The 23,247-nt window shown below is 47.1% G+C and overlaps 1 long non-coding RNA gene across 1 annotated transcript; it reads left to right on the plus strand.

Annotated features, from left to right (window-relative positions):
- Positions 1-1,613: 1,613 nt before the first annotated feature.
- On the plus strand, positions 1,614-18,214 carry LOC106004148. Its single transcript, XR_001177039.2, has 6 exons — positions 1,614-2,222; positions 4,118-4,269; positions 5,507-5,710; positions 13,501-13,579; positions 14,026-14,219; positions 17,231-18,214. It is a non-coding gene; the product is annotated as an uncharacterized LOC106004148 (long non-coding RNA).
- Positions 18,215-23,247: the final 5,033 nt, after the last annotated feature.

A 23,247-nucleotide genomic window follows, 5' to 3' on the forward strand; every position in this document is an offset into this window, starting at 1 on the left:
AAGGGCTGAGTTTGATCTAGAAACCTTACCTCTTAAGTCCCTTTTGATAAAACAGTCCCCAGAGTACCCATCTCTTTGAAGCCTCTTTATGAGTTTTAGAGCTGAGTAAAATGCCGACCACTTTCAAGATAATTACACTGAAGCAGACACATTGTTCCTGGAATCTGTTTCCCAATCTGAGTAAACAGAGCCTGGTCCTTTTTATGTTCTTGTAATACGCACTGCCTTCTCTTTCATTTTTCTCTCTGTCTGGAGAGCTGCCTGTGGGTTATTTAATCTCTGGACCAGGGAAGAGGGAAGGACTTGTTTGGGAAAAAAATCATCTGCAGGAAACTTGCCCTTGGCTGGAGGGCCAACTCCTGGCTGATTCTGGCACCTTCAGTTGCTCTCCCTGTCCTACAAAGAGATCAGGGAAGCCAAGAACCACTCAGCAACCTTAGAAAAGTCTGAAGAACCAAATGTCCCCACCAAATCAAGGACCATTAGGCTGAACCAATCAAAGCAATGCCCACTGCGGTATCTTTTTTATAGGTGCTATGTAGGATAAGGACACACATGTGGGAATCAAGCCAGATGGGTTCCAGTCCCAGCTCTGCCACTTAAATTAGCCATGTGACTTAAGCTCTAGTGCCATCAGTTTTCTCATCTGTGTAATGGGAATAATAATAGAATTTATCTCAAATGCTCATGATAAGAATAAATTTAGGCAGGAACCTCGGTGGCTCAGTTGGTTAAATATCTGACTGGTGATGTCAGCTCAGGTCATGATCTCAGTGTCGTGAGATCAAGTCCCACACCGGGCTCTGCGCTGATCATGGAACCTGCCTAAGATTCTCTCTCTGCCTCTCTCTCTACCCCTCTCCATCCCCACTTGTGCATGCGCTCATGCTCTCTTGAAAGAAAGAAGAAAGAGAAAAGGAAGAAAGAAGCAAGAAAGAAAAAAAGAAAGAAAAAATTTAGATAATAATTTCAAACAATGTCTGACATTTAAGTGCCTAACTGATGATGATGATGGCGATGACAGTGGTGATGGTGATGGTCTGTGACATACAAAGCACTTTCACATTCGTGTTTGCGTTTCATCTCATTTTCCTTGCCCTCCTAGTAGAGTACCTACATCAGAACCATAATCTTCTGACTCTCAGTCTCTGTGCACTTTTATTCTGGGCCATTCCAAAGGAGTTTAACTTATTCTCTGTGATTCCCAGGACAAGGAGATGGAAGCTACAGGAAGACAGATTTGGACTCAAAATAGGGATATTTATTTTTAATGGTCAGAAGTATCAAAAAATGACTGTCTCAGAAAAGGAGTGTGTTTCCTGTCCCTGGCAGCATACACGCAGAGGCTGCCAGCCACCTGGAGAGGATGTTGTAAAGGGAATGGAGAAGTCAGACTTGGTGGCCTTCCAATTCCGAGAGTCTGAGTTTCTCGTATGAACAGGAAGTGTCTCTTTCTGCCCTCCACCCTCATACGCCTCATTATTTTTCCAGGAAATCCCATGAGGCATGAGAGTTTTACTTGCAGATCCAGCCCCCACACTCCAGCCAATCTGACTAAAGAACCAGACTTTTGGGTGATTCGAGAGGCTGAATTATAGTAGTATTTCTAAATCTTGCTCTCTAGGTGATCTGGGGAAAGAAAAATCTGTAGTTTATGCCTGCCCAGCACCAACTCCCTCTCTCTGGTAACACTTCCTGCATTTCCATTGTTGGGGACCATTCCTCCCCTATTCTCAGTCCGTTCGGCTCTACTGAGATTGTCTCGCTTCCATGTTCAGCCCATGACCCAAGTCCAACCGTGAGGTGGCTGTTCCTCAGTGATTGGTTCAGGAACAGGCGTCTGATTCAAGATGGACCAATCAGAGTCCAGCCCAAGACTTTTGCTACACTTGTTGAGAAAGAGATGCTCTTTTCCCAGAGATTGCTGTGCTGCTAACAGGCAAGCCTAGATTTCCTGGGGTCTACCACATGGGCAGAGCCTGCCTTAAAATGACATCAACAAGAGGAAAGCAAACCTAAGAGGTGGTGAGAGCAAATCCTGATGACATCATTCAAATGCCTGGATCCAGCAGTACCTGAAGTTAGACCTATAGCTACAGTTTGTCAGTTTCATATGTATCTCTCAGATACATTTGACTTGGACTGCTACCACCTATAACCAAGAATTCCAACAAACATCCATCATAAAGCACTGGACTGGGGACAGAGAACTTCTATAGAAGGTAAACCTTGACTGCATTCTTTTCTGTATTAAGGCATACCTAGTAAGGTCCTTGGTAAAGACTGTTAATTATTTAATATGTCACTCTATACAGAGGAGAAACCATTAGGGTCTTAACCAGAGCCACCAATGCCTTAAGTAGAAGAAAATGAAATCAACTCTTTTATTCTGCATGCACACCTCTAGTTTTAACCATCATTTCCAGGGTTGCCTCTCCTCCCCCCTTTTTTAGTGAAGAAATTATCATTTATCCACTAAATATTAAAAGCATCTACTCTGTGCCAAGTGTTATAACAAATTATGTTTGGAAAACAGAGATATCTAAGATATTAAGTACCTTGTGGTAAAACCAGGAGGCAGCATTCGTAGTGAACTTTTGTATAACCAACTCCATGTGCCCACTGTTTTACCGAATTTTTTTTTAACTGATTTTTTTAAAGTCACAACCCTGTATTAGTTTCCTGTTGCTGTGGTAACAAACTACTACAAATTTGGTGGTTTAAAACACACAATCTAGGGGTGCCTGGGTGGTTCAGTGGGTTAAAGCCTCTGCCTTTGGCTCATGATTTCAGGGTCCTGGAATCGAGCTCCGCATGGGGGCTGTCTGCTCAGCAGGGTGCCTGCTTCCCCCTCTCTCTCTGCCTGCCTCTCTGCCTACTTGTGATCTGCGTCTGTCAAATAAATAAATAAAATCTTTGGGCGCCTGGGTGGCTCAGTGGGTTAAAGCCTCTGCCTTCGGCTAAAGTCATGATCTCAGGGTCCTGAGATCGAGCCCCGCATCGGGCTCTCTGCTCAGCAGGGAGCCTGCTTCCCCCCTCTCTCTCTACCTGCCTCTCTGCCTACTTGTGATCTCTATCTGTCAAATAATTAAATAAAATCTTAATAAATAAATAAATAAATAAATAAATAAAACCTTAAAACACACACACACACACAATCTAGGGGCACATGGGTGGCTCAGTCCATCAAGCTTCTAACTCTTGGTTTTGGCTCAGGTCATGATCTCATGGGTTGTGAGATTGAGCCCCACGTTGGGCTCTGTGCTCAATGGGGAGTCTGCTTGAAGATTCTCTCCCTCTGCTCCTCTCCCCATGAGCTCATGCTCACTCTCTCTCTTTCTCTCAGATAAATAAATAAAAATATTTTTAAAAATTTAAAAATTATGTCCATCAACAGATGAATGGATCAAGAAGATGTGGTATATATACACAATGGAATACTATGCAGCCATCAAAAGAAATGAAATCTTGCCATTTGTGACAACATGGATGGAACTAGAGCGTATCATGCTTAGCGAAATAAGTCAAGCAGAGAAAGACAACTATCATATGATCTCCCTGATATGAGGAAGTGGTGATGCAACATGGGGGCTTAAGTGGGTAGGAGAAGAATCAATGAAACAAGATGGGATTGGGAGGGAGACAAACCATAAGTGACTCTTAATCTCACAAAACAAACTGAGGGTTGCTGGGGGGAGGGGGGTTGGGAGAAGGGGGTGGGATTATGGACATTGGGGAGGGTATGTGCTTTGGTGAGTGCTGTGAAGTGTGTAAACCTGGCAATTCACAGACCTGTACCCCTGGGGATAAAAATATATGTTTATAAAAAATAAAAAATTTAAAAAAATATAAAATAAAAATTAAAATAAATTTAAAAATTAAAAGAAAATAAAATGCACAGTACACTTCTGGATGTTGGAAACAGGCTTCCCTGAACTAAAATCAAGGTGTCAGCAGGGCTGCCTTCCTTCTGGAGGCTTTAGGAGAGAACTTGTTTCCTTGTCTTTCCCAGTTTCTAGAGACTGCCTGCATTCCTTGGCTCGTGGACCCTTCCATGTTCAAAACCAGTACCTTACCATCTTTAAATCTCTCTCTCTCTCTCTCTCTCTCTCTCTAGAGAGTCTTCTCGCACTCTCTCTGACAGTCCTGCCTTCCTCCTACAAGGACCCTTATGATTGTATTGAGCTCATCTGGACAATCGAGAATAATGTCTCCATGTCAACATCTTAGGGGGACCATTATCTGCCTACTACAAATACAAAGAAGAAGGTATGATAATAATTATGATTATCTCCATTTCACACAGAGAAAAACTAAGGCATAGAGGGGTTAAACTCATCCAGATAACAAGGAAGAGCCAGAACTCTGATTCATATTCAGGAGTTCTGATCCACTGCTATTATTATCCACTCTATTTGTCCCTTTCAACCCAAATAGCACAGAATTTCAAGTCACCCAGACCCGGGCAAGTCACTTAACTATCCTGTGCCTCACTTTTGCCATCTGCAAAATGGAGCTAATGATTTTGTGTTTATGAACATTTGAGGTTATGCACATGATACCCCCAGCACATCCTAGGTGATCAATAGGGGGAGGCCACCATTTCTAAAACTGCTATTCGAGGTATAGAGACAGCAGGGGCTTGGAGACAGATGCAGTGCCCTTGCAGGGGGTGGGGTGTCCAGGCCAAGGAGGAAATGGTCAGCTTGGGCTCAGAGGAGTTGAGTTTCCAAGTACAGCTGTGGAGCTCGCCCTGAGATGGGGGGTCTTCTGCTGGCTGTTAGAAGACAGATGAGGGGACACCTAACCAGGTTCAGCCATCTGGGGGAGCAAGTCTAGGGGCAGACAAGGCTGGGATATGGGGCTTTCATTGTGGATTGGTGGCAGAATAAGCAGATATAAAACCTACTGTCTTCCCTAACTCCTTTCTCGCATCCTTAGCAAACGGCATGTCAGCTCATCCCCTCAAAACAAACTGTTGGCCAGGCCCCACTTTGAGAGCCCGTACTTGGGGAGCAACCACATACCCAAGTCCCCCAGAACTTGGCTGCCAGGTGTGCCCTACCCTTTGCCCCCTGCTGAGCTGACTCGCTGCAGGGGACTGCTGACAACAGAAGGACAGCAGGATTTATCACTGCCCTAACTTGTCCATTTGTCTTCTGCTTGGAGGGTCCTGACAAGGGAGCTTCCAGGGACCGCACTGGAGCGTTACTGGAGTTCTTGACAGAGACACATGGCGGTGATTACACGCGGTGTTAGGCACAGTTACTACAAGGCGCCGCAGCTTCGAGTCCTCTCTTGAGCACAGTCTCAAATTGACTCCACAGCCTCCTTTGCTTCCAAGTCCTTCTATAAATTCTGTGTGGTGATGGAGGAGAAGTGGGGGGCACAGAAGGCCAAGAAGGGGCTTCTTTTCCCCAAGGGCTGAGATGGGGGTTTCCTCTGGTAGCACAATTGAATGGGGCAGCCTAGAATGACCTTCTTCATCACCAGACTTCTGTCCTAGGACAGGAAAGCATTTGTTCCTTGCTCAAGCACGAGACTCAAACCAAGAGGTCCCTGGGAAAGGGAGTATGGTGATGGTGTTGGAAGGCTGACAGCATTTCCCGAGATGAAGGGCAGAGGAAAAGAAGATGGTACCACAGAGATTGTCCTGGCTGTGAACTGCAAATCCTGAGCTATGGCTGGAGTTTTGTCCTGTCTCTGCCAGGTATGTATCTGGCATTTGCTCGCATACCACCATTGATGGGGGACTCACTACTTCTCAAGGCAGCTTATTCCTCTCTTGGGCAGCTAGTGCTTCAGATGGAACAGGAATCTGCCTCTAGCTGCGGGTCTTGGATCAGACTTTCAGTCCACTTTCTCAACCACAGTGTTTCTCCAAGAGCTGCTTCATCTATGAGAATCCTCTGGGGAGCTCATTTAAATGTAGATACCTGGGCCCAACCCCAACCTGGCAACCCAGAATATCTGAGGCGGGGGCCTTGGACTCTGCATTGGTAAGGGTGCCTTCTCTGCAACATAAGAGTTGTGGGTCCCTGAAATGAGTTGGAAGGGAGCCCATGAGCAAAGAATGTCCCAAGGGAAAGCAGGGAACCTGGAGGACAGCCTCCCCAACTTGTCAAACACTGCCAAAGCTGGGGGCTGCTTGGGCAGGAAGGCCCACTAGACAGGGAAGAACTAGCCAGGAAATCCCAAATGACAGCCAGCACTTACGGGTACCCACCTGTGCAAACCTAGTCCAGAGGCTTTGACATCACCCCTCTGTGTGCAGCCATGACACCGATCCCCACTTAACAAACAAGGAAACTGAGGTTCAGAGGGGTGGCTTGCCCCCAGAAATATATGTAGAAAGTGGCAGTGTAAGGTTTGACTTCACACTCCTGACCACCATCCAGTAGCTTGATGGGAACCCCAGATCTAAGCCTCCTGAGACCCCGGCCTCTTCCTTTCTCTCAGTGAGCAGATGAAGTTGCTGTCGTTTAACTGTGGGCCACACTTCACGCTGACCACCCAGCGAGAGAGAGCCCTTCTGGCCCTTTGGACGGGCCCTGGCCAGTCCCCAGAGAGGCAGGGCTTCCGGTGGCTTCGGCTTCCGGGTGATGATTCTGGCCCTGGGGAAGAGCGCAGCCCCTCAGGGAGCCCACCCGGTCATTCCTGCAGGCAAGCCACATGCCAAGCATTTGTAGGGCCTGAGCAAGAGTATTGCACATGTCTGAGGAGTTAGAAGTTACACATTGAGGTAACAAACTCTAAAAAAACAAACAAACAGGCAAAAACAAACATAAAAATCCCATGTTCTGTCTTACTATCTTGACAAATATTCTTTTGTTTGGGCCTGGCAGGCCAAGTTCAAATTTGAAATGTGAAGGAGCTCCTTGCTTCCTGGAACGTGGCCATAAGGAGAGAGCTGTCCCCTGGCCCCATCTCCTGGCGCAGCCCCCTCTCCCCCCAGGACTCTGTCTCATGCCCCAAAAGCCTCCCATCATGTGCGAACACCAAAGCTGACACATCCCAGTCCCATCCATGTGCCCTGCAAACAGCTGTGCCTGGGTCCCCTCGGGCCAGGCAGATTCATTTGGGGGAGCTCTGCCGTGCCCTGCCTGCTGCAGACAGGGCCTCTGTTCCGCTGGCTTCGCCCTCCCTGTGCGCTGCAGCAGCTGCTGAGCACGGGGACGAAGGTGGTCGGGGGCTGGGGGCACTGCAGCTCCTTGGGCCATGTACATTAGTATGCCACTCAGTCACTGCAGGGGCCTGTAGTCCCTGCTCTCAGCCTGGCACGGGGCCTGGCGGCGGTGCCCGGGAGGCAGCCTCTCCCACAGCAAATGAAGCATGGGGCCAGGCAATGAAGTCTTGCTTATAGCTCCAGGCTGCAAATGAGGGAGACAGGGAGAGAGAAAGAGAATCTTATACTCCAGGCAGGGAAGGAGGTCACCTAGATCATGAGATCATAACTGCTTCACACCTCACCTGGAAGTTGCCTATTAAATCTTATTATCTTTGGATTTTTAAAATAGTATGATGCATCTCACCGGGCAATGACATCAGCGGCCATCCTACGTGTCAGTGGTGATCAAAGCGCCATCTGGACCAGCTGTGTCAGTTTCACCTGTTCTTAGGGCCCCGTCAAACCTCAGGAACCAGAAACTCTGGAGGGGAGCCGAGCCCCCAATGTTTAACAAGACCTCCAGCTGATTCAGATGCTTACCCAAGTCCACGAACCACTGATGTGGACGATGCAGAGTCATTGACGGTTTCCGAGCAGAGTAGCGATTCTGTGAGAGCCGGGTGCCTCAGTATGCATTCATTTAACAAATACTTACTGAGAACCAAGCACTGCGTTAGGCACTGGGGGTTCAAGATCGAGTGTCTGTCCTCAAATTGCTCACAACAGAGCCCAGGAGCAGGCAAGTAAACAGATCACAGCACGGGGCGGTGACAAACGCTAACATGGGACAGAGGAGGGTCAGCAGGCAGTGGAGGGGTATCGGGCAAGGCCTCCCTGGAGGCAGCACCTCCTCCTCCAGAACCTGGAAGAACCCGCATTGCCCGATACAGAGCAGAGAACAGTCAGCTGTTCCTGGGGACAGACTCTCTCCTTGACCAGCCTTTACCAGGGCTCCTCTGAGCCGTCTTCTCAATTGGGCCTTGATCGTAGCACTCATCCCGCCTTTGGTCTGCCCAGCCCAGTATTAGCTAAGAATCCTTTCAGGTTATACCCTCACCCAGAAGATCTGATCACCCTTGACACCTGAACAAATTCCTCGTCTCTTACTCTTGCTGTCTAACCCCTGGACTTTAGCAAGAACCCTGTTAAGTCAGTGTAGCAAAATCCCCCTAACCTGGACATTTCCTCTTAGTGATTTTCCATCCGTTGACTCCCTCCCTGTGCTCATTGCCTATAAATCCCCAGCTGTCTTTGTTGGACTGGAAGTTGAGCCCTATCTCTCTCCTGTACTGCAAAACTCCTATTACATCAGTCCTGAATAGTTTTCCTTGCCAGTTTAACAAGTGTCCGGATAGATTTTTCTTTAATGCTGGATAAGGAGAACCATTGTGCACAGACTTAGAAGGAGAGAACATGGACCAGCTCATTGAGGCCCTTAGCATGGCTCACATGTTAGGGCAAAGTGTGAGTGAGTTGTCTGGAGAAATAAATGGGTCTGTGAGGCTCTCCAGGAGTTTGGGGTTTGTCCTGTGGGCAGTGAGATGTAGGAGGACATTTTAAGCAAAAGAGTGACATTCTAGAGGTTTTCGTTCTAGAAAGACCTCTCTGGCAGGCTGCCTCACAGAGTATGGATTGGAGAACCCAGGCCTGGAACCCCAAAAGACCAGTGAGGAGACTGCTGTCCCCAGGGGAGAAGAGGGTATGGACAGAGCTGGAGTAGGGCAGGTGGCTATAGGGAAGGAGACAGCTTTGAGATCAAGTTAGAGAGTGGGCCACACATCAGAGTCACTGGGGAGAATCTTGAAACATACCCATGCCCCCATCGGAGCCCCTGAATCAGAAACTCAAGCATCTGTATGTTTAAAAAGCTTCCCGGGTCAGTCAGCTGAAGCCAGAGCTGAGAACCACTGAGTAGGAGGTAAAGAGACCCAGCCTGCTGACAGGTTGATGGGGGAGGACAAGAGTGAAGGGAAAGAAGAATGTGTGGAATGTGTGTGTGTGTGTGTGTGTGTGTGTGTGTGTGTGTTGAGGGGGTGTCGCCCAGGAGTCTGTGTGTGTCATCCGAAATGCCAGTCACTGCATTTCAGAAGGTGAATCATGAATCTGGACTGGGGTGGTCAGGGTCTGAAAGCTTCATTCTCTTTAGGTGCAAAGATACTGGTTTTTGAGGGGGTAGAAGCTCACATATGTGACCCATTTGATTCAAGGGATTGAATTCAGACTCATTCATTCACTTCTTCATTCATTCAGGAAATGTGGAATTGCTGTTGGCAGAAGACCCCCCACCCCATTTCCCACGATGGGGAGAAGGCCAAGGGCCTGTGTGGGGTTCCCTGGTGGCCTCCCTTTGGTTGACAGGACAGGCCCAGGTGTGCGAGCCCAGACAACCTTGCAGCCAGGTCATCTGCTGTCTCCGCTGGGGGAAGTGCTTCCTGACAGCTGCTCTGAAGTGATTCTCCTTCAATTTCCATTTTATAGCTCCTTGTTCCCTCCTCAGCGGGAGGCTGTGTCTCCGAAGAAGTCAGTCTGACATTGCGGGCTGCGATTACCATGCCCTTCGCCTGGCTGAGATTTCTTGGTCATCTCCCACCGTTGGTGCTGTTAAGTTTCTCTGCATTGATTAGTAATCCAGATATCTATCAAGCAGCTGCTGGGTGCCCGTCAGAGAGCTGGGTGTTACCGAGCCTGGGGATGGATAAGAAGAGCCACTTGGGTTGGCCTTGCCATCACCCACTCACACGTGATCCCTCACAACCAATTAACAAATGTTTGTAGAGTACAAGCAAGGAATTGAGGTGTGTATTATTTAAAACCCCAAAGGTACCCACAACAGAACTAAATATTGCAGAGTATCTTTCTAAAATTGGAAGGCAGAAGGCAGGAGGATTAAGTGAGTTAAATCCTCATCAATCATACTAAGAAGTCAATGGATAATGTCCAGAGTTGATAAATCAAGGAATACAGGTTATAAGTCTTTGACAGGAACCACTGGAGTATGGTGATTAAGAGAATTTAGGTGTCTGGAATCCAGACCCGAGTTGAAATCCCATTTTTATCGCTTACCAGCTGTGTAGGACCTTGGACAGGTCACTTATTTTCTCCATGCCTTAGTTTCCCCATCTGTACAGTGGGCATAATAATGGTGGCTACCTCATGGGCTTGCGGTGAGCACTCATGGAAACAGTGTACAGAAAAGGTTTAGCACAGGACTTAGCACATGACAAGCCTCTGTTTTAGCCAAAGCTAACAAGAGAAACAGTTAAACAATGTTAGTCTGGGGGAACAGGACATGGTAGGGAAGGGATGGTTGCTTTTTATGATCAGTTCTCTGAATTACTTAATTTTGTAGCCATATGCACACATCGCATTGCTAAAAATAAAATTTTAAAGTATATCTACACACTGGGTAATGACAGTAGAAAACTGAAGGCTTACTGAACTTTTCTGGCTTGAGTATCTCTGTTTTTGCCACATTCAAACTCCTCCTCTTTCCTGCCCTGTTTTCATCCTCCGTTTCCCAACTCCTCCTCTTCCCTTTCTTTTAGTTTGTTTTGACTGTCACTGGCTCTTAACTGCTCTCAGTAGGGTTTGGCGTCTGTATTAAATTGTTAGGGCTGTCATAACCAAATACCATGGATTCAGTAGTTTGAACATAGAAAATGATTTTCTGGAAGCTAGAAGTCCAAGATCAGTTGTCTGTAGGCTTCGCTTCTTCTGATGCCTCTCTCCTTGGCCTGTAGAGGGCCACCTTCTTGCTGTGTCTGCACGTGGTCTTTCCTCTGTAAGTGCATTCCTGATGTCTCTCTGTGTCCAAACTTCTTTGTATAAGGGCACCAGTCAGACTGGATTAGGACATACCCCAAAGACCTCATTCTAACTGAATTACCTCCTTAAAGACCCTATCTTCAAATGCAGCCACGTTCTGAAATTCTTTTCTGTGTCCCTTCATTTTCTTAGCAAACTCCTACACATCCTTCAGGATCCACCCAAATATCCCCTTCTCTGTGACCTCTCCTACATACCCCTCAGCAGGATTACCATCCCTCTTCTGTGCTCTCATGGCAGCCTGTGCGTTCCCAATAAAACACGTCTAGTGTTCTATCAAGGTTTTGCATACTTGCCTATGGGGCGTTTAAACGCTTGTTAGTCATCTTTGAACCTTTAGTGCTTGGAGCAGGGCCTGGCCCACAATTTGTGTTCAATGAATAAGGGAATGAATGAATAACTGAATCTTTTCTGCTATGGCATCAGCCCCTTTTTCTGGTTGCTCAGAAGGAATAGAAACCAATTTGTCACTCTGCTCTGTGCGGATTAGTCACAGTTTAATCAACTACAGGGTAGTGTGATCTATTTACTGAGCAAAGTGAATGCTAGAAAAACAATTCCAATTTTAATGCTAAATTGTCAGTGCTTTCACACACTTACCCTGCCTCAATTCTTGGGCTTACTCCAGAGGCTAACTGATGCACTGGACTGAGATAGTGATGTAGGAAAGGCGTTGTGGTCCAGAGACAATGGCCAAGAAGGAATTCCTGAGGCATCTTTGGCACCAAAAGGTAAAGCATGGGAACAGGACCCGTGGGCAGAAAGAGCTGCATTGGGGTCACGAGGAGAGGCTGATTATATATTTTAAGTTGGGAGGGGGTTAGGAATAGGGTAAGTCTGTGAACAATTTTGGAAGCAGGGTTTCCAGGACCTTGAGGGGGCCAGCTGGTCATTTATGACTGTTTAATAAAACCTTAGTCATGAGACCCTTCAGATGTGTATCGGTGGGTCATAGGCTTCCGGGATGTTTGCCAACATATATCTTGGGGGTTAAAGGTAAAGGAAATTTCCAAAGCAATTTTGATATGTTAAAGAAGACTTACTGGATCCTGGGAGTTTTGCTCTTAGCCAAGTATTAACATAGAGAGAGTTGAGTTCCTACAGGAATGTCACTCTGCCTGTATCAAGGACTTATCCGTGGGCTGTAGGCAGTAAGGAAATTTAATTTTTCTTTTGCATTTATTTCCCACGTCAGTAGAAGATCTGGGTTCTAGTCCCCTCTCACTTTCCTCTATGGATTTGTGGAGTCTCCTCACATTCATAATGAAGGGGCTGGGCCAGGGGCTCCTGGTGGCTCAGTGGGTGGGGCCTCTGCCTTAGGCTCAGGTCATGATCTCGGGGTTCTGGGATGGAGCCCTGGGTTGGCCTGGCTCTGCAGGGACCTGCTTCCCCCTCTCTCTGCCTGCCTCTCTGCCTGTTAGTGATCTCTCTGTGTGTCAAATAAATAAATAAATCTTTAAAAAAAAAATTATGGAAGGGGCTAGAGCATATCAGGAGTTGAAAATTCCAAGACCCACAAGGGCCATAGTGACAATTTGGCTCAGTGACCCCTCAGCCCCCAGCTTTGTTATGGCCATGCAGGAAAACAGGCCCATGGTTTGCCAGATCTTGCGATCTTTAAGAGAAACTGGGAGGGTCAATTTCTATACAGAATGCGTGATTAAAAAAATTTATCGCATGGGTCTGGTATGTGAAGAGTCAGGCGCCCTCCTACATTGTTGGTAGGAGTGCAAAAGGATTCAGCCCTTATGGGAGGGAACTAGGGTTTATCTTTTGAATGAAAGGCATGGTTACGTTTGATCCAGCCAATCCTTCCTCTAAGAATTTCCTCTCAAAATTCAACTCCCTGTTAACAAAGGAGACCTATACCAGGTTATTCACGAAGGCATTACTTGACTAGCCTCTGATGCAAAGAACTCCAAATGTCCACCCATAGGGGACTGTTTGAACCCGGCTTTATTCACACCAAGCAGTACTTTGCAAGTGGAAAGCAGAATGGGACAATCTCTATGTATTTAAATGGAATGATCTCCAGAATCATTTACATGATAAAAGCAAAGTGCAACACAGTGAATAGAAAAATGCTCTTCTAACTTGAGCCCCCCAGCTGAAAGAAAGCATTTGCCAAATGCACTGCACTGCTTCCTTCCTAGCTCTCTCTGCAGCTGGAGGTATGGGTCAGCGATGCGCGTGTGTGCCTGTGTGTGTTTGAGCTTTGTTACGTAGTTCATTTAGGTCTCCCATAGTAAGTGGCAGACTTCCTACAGGGACAAGGACTGCCCAGAGAGCCATTGGCAAAACCAATGTCTTATCTGATCACCCAAAAGGACTCACACTGGTGTAACTTGCCAGAAAGAATCTTGGACTCTTTCCTCGACTTGGATTTCCATAGTATTAGGTTCTAATACCAGCCCTGCATCTTACCGCCATGAGGACCTTTCTCCTTCCTCCCACCTAATACATTGTTATTTGTGTGTTCATGCTTATAATGTCTTTTCTGCCACTAGACCGTGAGTGCTGCAAGACTGGATTTATCTGTTTGCCCATCATGGAATCTCTAGCACTTGCCATACTGCTTCGTATGGGGTAGGTTCTTAATCTCAGTGGAATGAATGACTAAAATGAATGGGTAATGTATGTAAAGAACTTAGCAGAACGCATAGAGATGGTGAAGTGTTCTATTACAGGGAGTAGCAGTTCACTTAATGTTAGGATGAAGGTGATGACAAGGTGTGTGACTTTAGACGAATGAAATACCTGAGGCTCAGTTTTCTCATCTGTATCATAGACCCAATAATACCTCCTTCTAGGTGTTGATGGGAGTGTTGATAAGATAACATATACCAATCACTCAGTGTATGGCTTGGCACATAAGAGATACTAAGTGCTGGCGATGATTAGAAAAACAGCGTAAAACAAACAGAAAAATCGGGCAAACCCTTGTTCGATGGGAAGGGTCAAGAGCATTGCAAGAAGAGGCTGTCTTGCACCTTCCACTGTCATCTAACTTAGCCCTGTCCATTCTTCAACAGGTGCTGGCTGAGCAGACACTACACGCTGGGTACCAGGCCAGCTGCTAAGTGCAGCCTCGAGAAACAAGCAATTTATGACCCTGAGTTTCTTGCAGGGGTGATGAACATGTTCCACAATTGTGGTGGTGGGTGCGCACAAGTGTGTGAATATACTCCAAACCACTGAACTGTACACTTTAAGTGGATGAGTGAAGGTAGGACACGTGAGTTCTAGCTCAATAATGCTGCTCTTAAAAACAAAACAAAACAAAAAAGGAAGAAATGAACAATAGATCTGAGTCTACTACTTCCTAGCTTTGTGATTTCTCTGCTAAGGTTTTCTCTTCCCGAAAATAGGAATAATAACAGAACCTACCTCATAGGCTTTTGGTGTGGATTGAAAGAAATAGAATTTGGGGGCGCCTGGGTGACTTAGTCAGATAAGCGGCCAACTCTTGATTTCAGCTCAGGTCATGATCTGGGGGTCCGGGGTAGAGACTTGCAACAGGCTCCATACTCAGCAAGGAGTCTGCTTTGGGATTCTCCCTCTCCCTCTGCCCCTCTTCTCTCTCTCTCTCTCTCTCAAATAAATAAATTAATCTTAAACAACAACAAAAAAGAAATAATGTTTGTAAAGTACTAGGTTAGAGTTTGGTCTGTAATAAGATCTCCATAAATATTAGCTAACATCACCATCATCATCTCTATGAATACATAAATACTAAAGCAGAAATTACACAAGTTATATAGGAAAAAGAGCTCCACTGGGTAGGAGGCGGAAGGAGCCAGTGAGTAAATGAGGCCAGGGGAGCTGACATCTAAGCTAGGAATTCACCCACAGAAGGCAGTGCTGAGTTGACCTGGAGGGGGATCAGCGCGAGCCAAGGCATGGCGCTGGGAAGCAACACGGTTAAGCAAGATTATGGAGCTACTGGTAGTTTCGCACAAAGGGCAAGGCCAGCCCCCTGACCTCAGAGAGCAGACAATGAGGAGACCACTTGTGGGAAACCACATGGCAAGTTTGCACACTGTCCGTGGGCAGGGTGATGTTTAAGGGATGCAGGACCACAGTGACAGTATTGTTAGAGACTCTTCCAACAATGCTCATGTTTTAACCTGGACTTTGAGATGAGAGTGCCAAGGCCAAGGCTCTTTTGGTCAGAAGGGACAGAAGATCACTCACACCTTCAGGGAAAGGGAATACAGCAGGAACCACCATTGCCACCACCACCATCACCACCCCCCACCCCCACCCCTCCCACCCCTTACACCCCACCCCACCTCACCAGAAAAGAAGCCCCAGGGCAGGGATCCAGGCAGGACCCTAGAAACCATCACCGGAGCTAGAAGACCAGGAGCCAAGGTGGTTCTCTTACATAGTTTTCTCTCTGCGCACCTCTGTTCCTCTCACTTCTGCTTCATTGTCTTCTTCTGACTGATGCACTCCTTGTGTTACTCCTGGCTTTATGCTTTCCTGAACCTTCTCCTTGTGTGTGGCCCAAGAGTCATCTCCACCTTGATATTACCTGAACTTGTACCTTCAAGGAGCGCCAGCAGCTGTCTTCTTCCCTCGGTGGCCCTTGAGTCCAATTTCTTTCCTTTTATAAAAAATTTATTCATTTGAGACAGAAACACACACACACACACACGCACAGAGAGAGGGGATGAATGCGGGAGAGAGGCAGTGGGAGAAGGAGAAGCAGACTTCCCACTGAGTAGGGATCCGAACTCAGGGCTCTATCCCAGGAGCCTGGGATCATGACCTAAGCAGGAGGCAGATGCTTACCCGATGGAGCCACCCAGGTTCCCCTTGATTCCAATTTCTGAGACAGAATCTGAGGGGCTCCGCTCGTGCTTTATATCCAGGTCAGGTACATCTTCGGCCCAGCGGCAGCCCAGAGGTGAGGCCGGGGGCTGGTTCCCAAGCCAGGGGACTCAGCCATTAGGGTAGCAGGGTTCTGATCAGGGAGGCTTCTCACAGGCCCCTGAAATATGTCTCACACAGGAGGCCCGGAGAGGAACGGATACATTTACAATTTATTAGGCAATAAAATCAGCATTATTAGGTAATTGTTTGAATGTGGGAGGTGAGCTGGAGTGGAGGCAAAGATGACGTCAGGGGCCGGCTTGGGTCACTGGGTGATATCTCGGCTCCCCTCTCCTCTAAGTCCGTGCTGTTCTCAGCTTCTCGGGAAGCTTCTCCATTGGATTCAGTCAGGGTCTCCGGCTCTCTCACCCCGGGAAACGTGAGGAGAGTTTAGTAAGAGGGCAACAGGAAAGGAGAACGACAAGGGAGCATGCAGGACCTTGGGGCAGGGGACTGGGCTGCGCTGTGCAGAGGGAGGCGGTGAGGGGAGCCCCTCTTACGGGAACGCAGAGAGCGAGGCCCCCTGACCGCAGCTGTGTGGCCTTTACTGCGGACACATCCGGGAAGGAAGCTGGGCAAAGAAACCCCCGGCCTTGGTTCTTCTCTCACCCTCTGAAAACCTGGCCCAGCTCTAACCCCAACAGGAAGGCTGTGAGGAAGGAAGCCCGCTGATTTGTGGTCTAGAGCCACTCTGGGGCGGGGAGCTGGGAGGAGCAAAGGTAAGATAGTCACTACATTCCTTCCTCTTGGTGGGGCGGGGAGCCAATCCCCGTCCCGTGGGCTGGAAGTGCCCACGGCTTCCTGATAGCCTCTACTTCATAACCACAGAACAAAAATGTGACTGTTCTAATTTGCCTTAGGTAAATCAGGGATCCATCCTTGGACCAGTCATTATAGGGGAAAGGGATAGCATGCTTCTGAATGGCTGAGCCAGAAGCTAAGGCTGGGGTCAGCGCTGATCTCAGCTCCTAGCTGAGATGGAGGAAGGTAAATCCCCAAGGAAAATCAGGGTGCTGTCTAGCTAATCAGATAAAAAGAACAGAGGTTCACTACTGCCCATAACGGGGCTCATTGAGGACTTTGGAGCAGGGTTTTCTTTGTTGTTGTTGTTTTGTTCTTGCTGGACAGATTGGAGGTTAAGACACAATGGGTGAATGGGTGAGCCCAGCCCTACAGGATGGAGAGGCCCCCTCCCCAGGCCTCAGTTTCCTAGCAGGGATGCGTCTTAATATTCTGTGTTTCTGACACTTACCAGAGAGTTGTTAACCAACAAATTAAGCCCTCTCACCAACCGTGCAAACCCCTGTAGCCAGTAAAGACCTCCAAGGATTGTTTTCTGAATTCTCTCCCTGCCTTTAGACCTGGAACAGACCTCTCCAGACCCACTGAAGTTTGCTGGAAGGTGCCACCTAGTGGAACATCAGATGACCTGCCGCTTAGACCAAAAGAACCCTTAGGAGGGTTCTAGAGGCCTGAAAGCCACTGAGCCACGGCTCTCTCGAACTGGACTGCAGATGGCAATCGCCTGGGGAGGGCCAGGTCCTACCCCCAGAAGTTCTGACTACATTTGTGTGGGGTCCAGGGCAGGCACACCCCCGTGATTCTATGCACCGCCAAGATTGAGACTATTGGATCATAGAGCATCCAACCCTTTATCTTGCAGAGGTGTCCACAGATTCGAGCCACTTCTCCACAGGTCTCAGACTCCTAAGAAGCCCCTTTCTCCTGCACCCCACCACCTCTCCATTTGTGTCTTTGAACAACTTTTTCCCTTCATGCACAAATGAAAAATAATTAAAGGGGAAACACTCTCATTTCCCACACCCAGATACTGAGTTGAGGGGCAGTGCCAGGAGAAGGATGGCTCCCTAAACACCTGATATTTGCATCTGACGCTCCCGACGAATACTCTGTTTGAGATGTGCCCAACTAATGACGTAGTCTATTTACTTGTTGAGATATATGGCATTCTCTGTTTGCTCTTTCAAAACGAATCCTACTTGAAGCACCTTCAACATCTGCTGCTTTGATTCAGCAGCATTTCTTTATAGTTGGCAGGACTGGTTTAATTGGCATCTCCTTGTGGAAATGACAAAGTAGACTCCGAGAGAGAGACAGACAATTTTCTGTCTAGAGGTCATTTCAAATAGGCATCCTGCAAACCCTTTCTTTTTATTCAAACTAGAGCTGAAATGCCACTAAATGCACACTCTGGGCTGAACCACCTGAGTAGTGTTCCATGTCTGGCTCCCCTTTTCCCTCCCTACCTTGAAAGATTGAGTCCCTGAATTTTAGAATTTAAAAAGACTTCAAAGAGCATCTGGTTTGACTGTTTTATTTAATGCAACCATATTCTATATTTATCTAGACCTCTCTAATTCCTGCTATCACATACACTCATGGACCCATACATGATTAACCTTGATGCTCAGAGAATTTGGCCTATCTGCAGCCACACAGGAAGTTAAGAGCAAAGTTTGGACCAATCCAGGCTGAGAGCCAGCTGTAGAAATATCAGCTCCAGGACTTTGTTCTCTTCCTCTATATAAGAAGTTGGAGCCTTGTTAAATGGCCAACCTGGTAGAGATAGCAATATGGGTCATTGACACCAGTGTTAATGAGTTTCCTGAGTGCAGGTTTTAAAGAGGTGAGTGCTTGATTGATTAATTGACTCATTCATTCATTTCCCAAGTGTTTTCTGAGAATCCACTTTGGACGGGATTCTGTACTAACAGTGAGAGTATCCTGGGGAGCAAAACAGATAAACACAAACAAACAACATGATCCCTGTCCTCATTGGGTTTATAATCCAGCAGAGGAGGCAGATATCAATCGTCCAGGAACCATAAACACTGTGACTGCTAAGGAAAGGCATTGCTAAGAGGTCACACAACTGGGGAACTTAGTCCGTTGAGAAAGCTAGGTGGGCTTCTTCGAGAATGTATGCGGATCTTGATGATTTCCAAGGAGTGGAAGAGCAAGAATTCTGGCTTTGGGTTTGCATCAGGCATAGAAGTCCAACACCCAGAGCATCTTAGGTTTTGCTTAGGGTCAAGCAGACCTCTGTCTTACCATCTTGGAAATTATATCATTAAAGGGTCATGATGATCCCCATTTCACGAATGAGGAGACTGAGGCTCAGCACAGCTAACTGACTTGACCAAGGTTAAAGAGTGTTTGAGGTGGACTGAGCTGCAGACCCACACCCCCTGGCTTGCCACTCTGTTCCATTTTCATAGCCCGTCAGCTCAGACCTCGGCCAGACCAGCCTGAGGGGATAGCCCTGGACAAATGGGGTCAGCAACAAAGGACCCTAAGAAAGCCAAGGTGAAGAGATCTCGTTAAACAGGTTTTCATATCGTCATCAGGGAGGGTGTGGGCCTACCCCTATCACTTCTCTTCTGGTTGACCCTTCTTGTGGAAGTAGGTCTCAGGGGATCCCAAAGGATCTGCCTGTTACTGAGGACAGGATGGCACACTGAAAAGGAAGCAAGAGCATAAGCAGATCATTGAAAAAAAAAGAAGAAAGAAGAAAAGGAAGCAAAGATGGGAAGATGGGGGGGAAGAGAGGAGATACTCATCCTTTCCATGTGTCAGGCATGTATGGTGCAGGGTTTGGGGATAGAGCAGGAAAGGAGCAGCCAAGGCCTCTGCTCCATGCAGCTGATGTGTGATCTGGAGGAGCTCAATAACAAACAAGTAAATACACAAATAAATAAATTATGGCCTAGAGGGATGTGCACTGTGAAGAAAACATAGCAAGATGTAAGGTCGGCGGGCGCCTAGGTGGCTCAGTGGGTTAAAGCCTCTGCCTTTGTTTGGCTCAGGTCATGATCTCAGGATCCTGGGATGGAGCCCCGAATTGGGCTCTCCGCACAGCGGGGAGCCTGCTTCCCCTCCCCCCAACACTGCCTTTCTGCCTACTTGTGATCTCTGTCTGTCAAATAAAGAAAGAAAAATCTTAAAAAAAAAAAAAAAGATGTAAGGTAGGCAACTTCAGGTGGACCATCAGGGAGGGTCTCTGTGAGGAGGTGACATTTAAGCTAATATCGGAAGAATGAGAGGGAGGAGTAGTGGAGGAAGATTAGGGAACCAGCATTTCTGGCAGAGACAAGGGCTAATTCAAAGGCCTTGGGGCTGGATTGGGCAGAGAGTAGGGTCAGAACCAGGAAGAAGGTGTGGCGCATGGTTTGGAGTGACAAGAGAATGATAGGAGATGAGATTGGAGAGGCCCAGGCCACGGGTAAAGATTTAGCTGAAATCCTATTAATCCCTGTCTTCAGTGTTCCTCGCTGTGCTGGGCTTTTATTTCAGCCAAAGTTACTAATATCTTCAGATGGGTGTCTGTGGTAAGCCCTTTATGCACATCATCTCATTTAATACCCACAATAGGCTTAGGACAGGTCAGTCCAAAAGTAACCAATCTTGTTCTATTTCAGCTAGTGACCAGATCAGTTTTCCCAGAAAAACAGCCAGAACTAATAGGCTGCCTACATGTCTCAAATGGTATGGTGTGAGTGGGATAAAGCCCTAGGAGCTCCCCCCAGCATCCCCACACTGTAGAAGGTGATCAAAGAGCCCTGGGATTAAAGCTGGGTTCGTGGGTTAGAGTTTCCATTGAAGGCTGAGGGAGCTGGAATGCAGCTTTGATCAACAAGTCACTCGGTAAGACACAAGAATAAGCTCAAATCCAATTTCATACAGACTCCTCTAGGGAGCTGGAAGATGAGCTGAGGAGGAGAGAGACACTGAAGATTTTCCAGTACATGACTTCAGCCGCTATGCTCTACTCATCCTGTAATTATTGAGCACCTATTGTGTTTCAGGCCTGGGAGAGGCTATAGGTTAGCTTTGTGTGGTCTGAGCAGGAGTATGAGCTAAAATCCATGTGTCCTGCCTCAACTCCTGTTGCTTTGGCTCAGGGAGAAGGGGGACTTGTTTGCAGATTCCTCTGCTTGGAAGGAACACCAGTTTTCTGATTTCCAAAAAAAGAGAAGTATGTGCTAGCAGCAGCAGCAGAACATACTGTAAAGGATACCTGTTCTAAAGAAAAATGCAGCAAATGGAAATGGGATGCTCTTTGATATTTTGGATCCGCTGGTCAGGGAGGCTTTCTCCTAGGCAGAAAATTTGGTCTGGTTCCTGAGAGATGTGGGGGAGAGGTATAGAGGACAAGATTGCTAGACAATGGCACAGCAAATGTGCAAAAGCTCTGAGGCGGTATCATCAGCTTGGTGCATTTGAGGTATGCAGCAAGAAGACCAGTGTAACTAGAAGGGAAGGAGAGAGAACAAAGTCTAGAAATTGGGTCAGATCATGTAGGGCCCCATGAGCTATATGGTAAGGATTCTCATAGATTATTCTAACACACAGGGAAGTCCCAGGCAGCTTCCCAGGAGCAGAGTGAGCCTTATGTTTATAAAAGGACCACTCGAGCTACTCTGTTTCTAGCATTGTGCTTTCGCTGTGAAGGCACATACGAGAATTTTGCAATATTATCTTCACCTCTAGGAACTTCCTTTTTGTCAGAGACAGATGGAAATTCAATTCTGTAAATACTGTGTTATCAACTGCAGTGTAAAAAGCATAGGGCTCTTCCTAGCAGGATTAATAATGCTAGCCAAAAGGTGGAAATGATCCAAAAGTCCACACATGGATGAATGGCTAGACAAAGTGCCATATCTACATACAATGGACTATTACTAAATCTTCAAAAGGGATGAAAATCTGATACCTGCCACAAATGGATAGACCTCAGAAATATTATACTGAGTGAAGTAAGCCAAAAACAAAAGGACATATATCGTACAATTCTACTTATATGAAGTACGTAGTTAAACTCATAAAGACAGAAAGTAGAATGGTGGTTGTTATTGGGGGTTGAAAGGAAAGGAAATGAGGCATTATTGTTTAACAGGTACAGTTTCAGTTAGAGATGATGAGAAAGTTCTGGAGATGAATAGTGATGATGATGCATAATGGGAATATAGTAATGCCAATGAATGGTTTAAATTCTAAGTTTTATGTTATGTATATTTTACCACTGAAATAATTAAAAAAAAAACATTTTTAAGGTATAGAGCTAAGATCTAGGGATAGAAGAGTGAGCCTTCTAGGCAGAGGCAGGAAAGGACCTCTGATGATAGCAAGAAGGCAAGTGAGCACAATGGGGGCACAATGAAGAAAGAAAAGGTGAAGGCTCTTCACATATGGCCTCGCAGGATCTTGCAGCTCCTTATAGAAATCCACTGGACAGGGAAATCCATGTGAAAGCATGGGAAATCCATGGCAATCCAATGGGAATCCATGGGAAAGCACTGGACAGATTGGAGCAGAGGGCTGATACTAACTACTCTTTGTTAAAACCCTGCTAGTGGCTTTCTTTAATGAGTCTCCTTTGCAAGCCAGGGTAAGAAAAGCACTTACTCCACAGGGTAGCTAACTGTGGGCATTAAAAGAGGTAATGTGTGTCAAGGGTTTAACATGGTGTCTGGCACAGAGTAAGTCTTCAATAAAAGGTCAGCATTACTGTGACAGAAATTCAAAGAAAGACAGCAGCCCTCTGAGGATAAGTTTTGCAGGAGTCCGTGGAGGGGTAGCAGTTCAACTAGATGTGGAAGGATGAACAAAGGTTTCCATCAATATAGATGTGGAAGAGGAGCAGGCTTTCAGGGTGGAAGGAACTTCCTGGACAACAGCACATAAAGGAAAGCAACCAGCAACATGGCAGGACAGAGGAGATAAAGCAAGGAGTGTGAACTCTGGAGCCTAGGTGACGGGAGTTCTTAAGGTTTGGGAGATGCCCAGATCCGAGCTATAATTTCAGCACAATAGAGCCTCCATGGCTCAGCCTGGAGCTGGAACAACGGCGAGGACTGCAGGGTGGCGGTTCGAGGCTGAGGGACTAGGCATGGGGGTCAGTGGTTGGGTGGGAGACGCAGAGAATCCAAAGGACACAGGTGGGGGTGGCAAAGAGAAAGGCATCCGAGAGGGTGCGTCATCCCTGGCCATCAGAGAGGAAGCAATTAAGGGAGAGCACTGAGGAGCCACAGGCATCACCGTCGGAGACCGCTCCGCAGCCGTTCACAGAGCCCAGGCAGCTCGACTTCTCCAGAGCCCTCATCGCGGTTACAGGCACACTCCCTCGCCTAACGCAATTATGCATTTAATGTTTCAGCACCCGGACGACAGGGCTCGAATCTGTTTTCATTTCATCCCGGTGCCCGGCAGTGTCCGGCCCACATAGCTGAACAGGAGACAGAAACCGACAAGAGTTTTTTCGAGAAAGGGCTCCATGAGCTAAGCACCTAGAAGTATTTATGGGAGTGGAGGGCATTCCAGCGCCAAGGAGACTGGGCTTGCGTGCGAAAAGCTCC

Source organism: Mustela putorius, unplaced genomic scaffold (genome assembly GCF_011764305.1).
Source record: "Mustela putorius furo isolate JIRA1106 unplaced genomic scaffold, ASM1176430v1.1 tig00000407_pilon_pilon_pilon, whole genome shotgun sequence".
In the NCBI taxonomy this organism is placed as follows: domain Eukaryota; kingdom Metazoa; phylum Chordata; class Mammalia; order Carnivora; family Mustelidae; genus Mustela; species Mustela putorius.